At 44.6% G+C, this 6,829-nt stretch overlaps 1 non-coding gene across 1 annotated transcript; it reads left to right on the top strand.

The window, feature by feature from the left end:
- The first annotated feature begins 6,346 nt into the window (after positions 1–6,346).
- TRNAW-CCA lies at positions 6,347–6,417 on the top strand. The gene has a single exon. It is a non-coding gene; the product is annotated as a tRNA-Trp (tRNA).
- The last annotated feature ends 412 nt before the right edge of the window (positions 6,418–6,829 follow it).

The raw sequence follows: 6,829 nt of genomic DNA, 5'->3' as shown, positions 1-6,829 counted from the left end.
AAGCCCCCACTTTTGACGGTCGTCTTGACCCGAAAGTCTTCTCCGATTGGTTACACGAAATAGACCACTTCTTTGAGTGGTACAATCTGTCTGAGAACAAAAAAGTTCGATTCGCTAGAATGAAACTCCTTGGTCGAGCTAAGCTGTTTTGGCAAAACACTGAACAACTATTAGCTAGGAGACATCAACATGAAATAACTGATTGGATAGAGATGAAAGAGAGACTTAAAAAAATACCTGCCCCTTAACTACCAAGACGATCTCCTAAACCGATGGAACACTAAGTCCACATTTGTAAGGCGCCCTGACACACGGAGCACTCCCACCGGCCTTAATTCCTTAGGGTCCAAACCTTCTGTAGGGTCCACTACTCATAGGCCCCCTCCTATTGCCCATGTCACAGGCCGAGACACTAATGGCAAGGGAATGCTTGGTGAGCCTCCCAAACCACATTCCAAAATTCGGTTTACAAATGCCAAGGTTTTGGTCACGTTACCTCCCAATGTGCGAACAAATTTTTCGTTATTGCTCAGCAAGAGTAGGGAGGTGACATAGATGACTTAGAGGAGCAAATCTATGAACCAAACCTCGATGACATTCAGGACATTGAGGAAGAGTGTGATGACAAACCTGAAACCCTAGGATGCACCCACACTCCACCTAGCTCGCTTGCACAGTCAGATAACGAGTCTGACCAGTCTACCATGAGTGTAGTTGGATATGCCCTCGCACAACCCATCGAAATTGATATTAGGATTTCTGAGCCTGCATATGCATTTACACAACACATTCATAAGTTGTATCAGGAAATCCATAAGGGCATTCATGCATGTACTGCTCAGTATAAGATGCAAGCTGATTTCCGTGCTAAAGAATTTCAAACTTGGGGTTACGTAATGATCCATCTTAAGGAATTGCAGTCTTTTAGTATTGGACCATTCAGGGTGTTGCACAAGGATGGCACTGACGCCTATGCCATTGACTTTCCATTTGATTTCGGTCATAGCCGTACTATTAATATTAAAGATTTGGTTGCAATCCCTGATGACTCTTTGCTGCACACTCTCCTGCGCCTGATGTTTATCCTATTATTGATTCCATGCCATCTTCGTTTCCTTTTACCCCCCATCGAGCACAAAAAAGAGTATATTGATTCTATTTTAGCCGAGCAAATAGTTTTTACCAGTGATGGAGGCATCCAACATTTCCTGGTTCGTTGGCGAGGACGACCAAGGTCCGGTTACACTTGGATCCAGCGCGAGGAGATACGCCGATTGACCCGGACTTGTTGGAGTACTACCGGGCTTTACCGAGCCGCTTTCGTCGAGGTCGACTTCTTTCCACCCGAGGAGAGTTGGTGCGGACACCAGTGCCAGGTCAGCCGGTCGCCACAGGATCCAGCCAGCTCAGCGGGTTCCAGCCGATTCAGCCAGCCTGATTTTATTTTAGATTGATTTATTTTATGTTAATTGGTTTATTGCATATTGTCATTTGGGTTTATTTGCATATTGTCATTTAGGAGCTTTTTGGAATTATTTTATTTGTAGGGGTTATTTGTTATTTTGTGACCCTATATATATGGGTCCATCCTGATGTTTAGGGTTTAATGAATTAATGAATGAAAATTGGTCTTCTTCTTCCTCCTTCTCTTCTCCTCTTTCCCTTCTTCTTCCCTCTTCCTCTCCTCTTTCTCTCTGTATTTCAATCCGTACTTCCGTCCTGCATCAAATATGATACAAACTATAATGGTTTTCCATTAAAGGCATCAATCCTCAAGGTTAAAAGAGCACAAAAATGTTGGTTAGTCAAGATCCAATAATTCATTCATCATACCAGAGAATTATGGGGTGACGATCTTGGATCTTGAACTACCTGCAGCCACTTCCAGAAAATTATATTCCAGAAGTAATGGATTCCACTTGTCAAGCGTTGTCATGGATGCAATTGGATTAAATGGATATACGTGCAAGGAACATAAGAGGAGATACCGCACAAGATATAAGATATTCGAAGAAAGGCAGAAAAACGACCTAAACTTTGGCAAAGAGTGCTGGGTGACGCAGATTCCTTTTAAACCCATATTTTAGGTAAACAACCTAACTCTTAGGTAACATAAATATATTTTAGCCCTCTCAACCTCGAAACTTTTGCCTCTAAAGGGGTTGGATGAACTAACTACATGTCCCTCCACCTCTACATGCAACTGAAAATATTTTAGAATCCTACCAGAGTTCGTTAGGTCTAACATTAATGTCGATCAACTTAGCAAAATAATACTTATCTGCCTAGGAAAATCAATTTTATACTATTTGCATCATGCGACCCTACACGCCATCAATCACAGTCTTTCAGTTTTTATAAGCTTCATTCATCAAGTGCGTATTCTGATGTACTACAACAAAAACGAGCGGTTGTAATTGACAGCATGCACGACTACTGTGGTTTGGCAGCAACTCCCCCAACTCACACCACATAGCATTTCTTGTAAGCAAGGCCTGTTGTGAAAATAAGTATGGAAATTTGAATTAGGTCAGGCGACCCCCACTACGTACTTTCCATCCTCACCATCTTAACCTCACGACCTGATGACATGGAATGCAACAAAAATCTATCTCTACTACGCTATAAAGCCACTACCCATCCTCCTCCTTAAATCTAACCTAAACCCTCACCACCCACCTCTCTCTCTCTCTCTCTCTCTTTCTCTATCTCAATGTTTCGGTTTCGGGTTCTTACTATCACCATCCTCCGTCCGTGGTTAGCTCTTATAATTTCCACGTCCCGGTGACCACACACCAACCGTTCGACTCCGAGTCTTTGCATGCTCTCCTCGTCTCTAACTTTTCTTCTTTCTTGCCTTGGCAGCCGGCGGTGTTATGCTGTGGCTTCGGCGGCGGCTGAGACCCCACGAGTCCTGCCGGCGGCAGCGGACGGAGAAGTCGGCGCCTGCAGAGCTGCGAAGGAGAAGGAGGCCTTTTGGATGAGGGATCCCAAGACGGGGAACTGGATCCCTGAGAACCGGTTCGCCGACATCGACGCGGCCGAGCTCCGAGCCCGGCTCCTTCCCAAGAAATAATGTAAACCAATTATTGAGCAACAAAAACCCGGTCCGAGCCAATCCGACCGGGTCCCATTTCCTGAACTCGTTGTCCGGTCCGGCTTGTGCAGGCTCTCATAATCTTATTTTTAAGAATTTCTTATTATTGTTGCACATTTGTTCCCAAAAAGATCAAGATAAAATAGAGTGATCTCGATCGTATGAAAAACCTTATATATCTAGTGGTTTGTTCTTCTCTTCTAACTATAAAGTCTTTGTCTTAGCTCCCATCGACTGCCATAGTGTCACCTTTTGAGGTTATATGCCTGAAGTTATGAGAACACTTCGACGCCAATTTTAGGGCTCGTTTGATTCGCGGAAAGCATTTTTCTTTTAGAAATATGATTCATGAGAAGCAGATTCCTAAAAAGAGAATGTTTGGAAAAATACTTTGGCATGTTTAGTTGACCATGAAAAAGTGACATATTATATTTGGTTGATCATCCACTTTTTTGTGAAAGTTATATGTAATTCCTATTATACCTTTACTAAAAATTAGGTCTTTAATGCTTTTTAATGCTGAAGGATTTTTTGAAAAAAAATAAAAATGGAGTGATTTTCGGCTCATGAAAAAATAACTTTTCCATGTTTTTCATGAAAAAGACTTTCCTATAAAATATGAGAATCATATTCACATAGGAATACAATTTTTCCGTCTCTTTCCTTTAAAAACTCCAACCAAACAAGAAGCATCTTATTACTTTTCTATTAACTACACTTTTCTTCCCTCTCTTTTTTTTTTTTTTTTTTTTTTTTTTTTTTTTTTTTTTTCCACGAGCCTATTACCAATAAAGGGCACCATTATGCTCACGTACGTGGAGTGGAGTCACTTGGACGAAATTAGTTGCCGGTGGGAAAAAAGCTACGAAAGGGCGTGACAAGGTTAAACAAGTTTTTGCTATCCTCCTTGGCCCTTCTCCACTCTGAAAAAGATGTTATGTGACTCATGTCCATACAACCTAAATGAAAAATTTGGTCTCCACTTATTTCAGCAACGCCATGTGCCTCAGCACTTGACCAACAAAAGCATTCAGAAGATATACATTCTATTACAAACTGAAGTAGAATTTTTATTGGCAAAAATATTAAATGAAGACAAACCAAGACACTCATCAATTTTGAAATCATATTGTTCCATTATTGGATACAAGCAATATTGGGATATGCATTCATAAGCTAATTAGAAGGAGCAATGTCTTCGCCTTTCTCGGAAGGCAACCGACGCTGCTGAAGCAGCTAACATAGCTCCTGATGTATCCTATGCACAGCGCCTTCTTGGTGCAACTGGAATTCTTGTCGTTCTGGATCGAGCTTTCTACAGACTACAGGTTAGCAGGCTAAAACTTAGTCAGGACTGCTTTATGACATTGGATGGTTACTAGGGAAATGAGACGTATATTTGTAGCATGGCAGTACATGATATTTGTAGTTGTTCTTAGTTGGATGGTGATTACACTGCTGTGTGGAAGTTCCCTGGACACAGGGGCGGCCCAATACATTTAGAGGCCTAGGCGAACTCATTAGAAGAGGCCTTTTTTTTATTATTATTTAAATAATAAATTTTTTTGTTAATAAACTAAGTAACTACAGTTACTTACTAACTCACCTGTCTCACACAATCACACTCACGGTGAACCGCCGATTCGAACCGGGGTCCGGATTATTGGAGCCGCGATCAATGGCCAGTGGATTTGGGAAGTGGGAACAGGGAGGAGGTCGGGAGGTGGACGTGGGAGGATGTCGGGACTCGGGAACTGGGAACCCGAGGAGCCGAGGAGGCCGGAGCGGCGGAGGAGCTGAGGAGAGGAGTAGAGGACGGGGTCACGGGAGGAGGTCGAGCGGCGGAGGACCGTGGGTGGGGGCTTCCCTGGGCCGGGACTCGGGAGTCGGTCGGAGACTCGGAAGTCGAAGAGCCGAGGAGCCTGAGGAGGAAGTCGGAAGTCGGAACTCCGGAGTCGGGACTCGGAACTCGGAAGGCCTCGCCGCCTCGGTCGTCGCGGAGCCCGGAGGTCGGAGGAGCTGAGGACGGCGACTCGGAGTCGACGAGGAGAGGACGGGAGGCCGGAGGGTCGGAGCTGAGGCCGAGCTCGGAGCCGAGGAGGAGGCAGCACGAACTGCACGGAGTCACGGACGCACGGTGGACCGGAGCTCGGAGCCAAGGACGGCGACGTCGGCGAGGAAAGAGGGTTTTGCGCTCGCCGCTCTCACAGTCTCACTCTGCAAGCTGATTCTGCCGAGAACCGGAGAAGGTTCCGGCATTAAAAGGCAGAGAAGGGGGAGAGAAGGGGGGAGCCGGGGAGGAAAACCCTCTGCCAGACCCCATCTGCCAGACCACAGACGCCACCGCCCACCCCCGTCAGCCCGTCTGCAGCCTTTCACGTCGCCGCCCAAACCCACTTCCCGTCTGCAGAGCTTTATGGAGGAATAAAAAAAAAAAAGTGGCTGGGTTGGGGGCCTTCCTTGGGCCGGGGGCCTTCGAGCCGGCAGTGCTGGGACATGGCATATATTGGATGCTGGATCCTCATTCAGGAAGGTAATTAGATCCCATACATCATTTCCCGGCTGAAGAATTTCCATGAAGCTGTTCATGGACACGTACTCTCTTCTAAGTTAAAACTTTGGGATGGAAAACTATAGCTAGAGAGCCATGCCCCAGAGTTCCCACGCTAGTTTTCCATGCCTTGGACGACGGGTTACTGCCAGCTTGTAATCATGGTTGCAAGCAGAACCATCTCCATGGTTTGTCGTATTAAAGAAAAGATTAATGCTTTAGAATCACTTAGCTAGAGTGATCTTTTGAGCGAGATTCTTGAGTCACCGTAGCATTGCTCCAAGGAAAAATTAAATGTCTGTTCAATGCCATGCAAATTCAGCTGCAGCCGCGGGAGAGAGGAGAAAAAAAAAAATCGGAAGTATCATGCCAAACGCGTACAAATGCAGTCAAAAAAATTAAAATGCAAAACATCGTGCAGAGCACTAGCAACTCCGCCTCACCCACTCATAGGTTCCTCCGAGTCGTCACAACAAAAGAAGCCACCTAATCGACCGGCCCATGGCCTTTCGGTAGACATACTCATCTGAATGGCTAGCCCATCCTTAACCATGGTCCAGATATCTCTCAATAACGGATGGTAATCGCCGATATCTTCCAATATACGCGCTAGTCCCAAGTTACACGTGGCTGGGGAGTGGAGCATGAGTTAAACTTATAGATTTAAATAAGTTAGTGTTAAGTCATTAAACCAATAAGGATCCGTGGCGCAATGGTAGCGCGTCTGACTCCAGATCAGAAGGTTGCGTTTCGATTCACGTCGGGTTCAAATTCCTCGGATCTTTCTTTTTCGGTTTTTTTCTCGACTGCTGAGTTTGTTTTTTCTTTTCTTTTCTTTTTTCTTTTTTTGCTGTTTGTTCACCAAAAACATTAGAAAAATTAAAAATTTCAAACCATCGTAAGCTGTCAACTTCCGTGCCTTGCTCTTGGTAGCCATCCCATCCAATCCTGCAAAAGAAAAAGATACCACCTTACACGAGTGAATGCAATGAGTTTGATGGACAACACGATAGCAATCCATAGGAAATGATGTGCATGTAGTGCATGTAGTGCCATATTGTTCAGACTTCCAAGTCCTGAAAAAAAATAGGGAATTTGCTCAGCGGTCCATTTATTGATCGAACTTTAACATTAAATCCCTGTTGACCGGTGTTTAACAACCGGTCAAATATATATTTCAA

The sequence above is a fragment of the Phoenix dactylifera genome, unplaced genomic scaffold (assembly GCF_009389715.1).
Source record: "Phoenix dactylifera cultivar Barhee BC4 unplaced genomic scaffold, palm_55x_up_171113_PBpolish2nd_filt_p 001920F, whole genome shotgun sequence".
Classification (NCBI taxonomy): Eukaryota; Viridiplantae; Streptophyta; class Magnoliopsida; order Arecales; family Arecaceae; genus Phoenix; species Phoenix dactylifera.
This window is presented reverse-complemented; position numbering and strand designations above follow the sequence as displayed.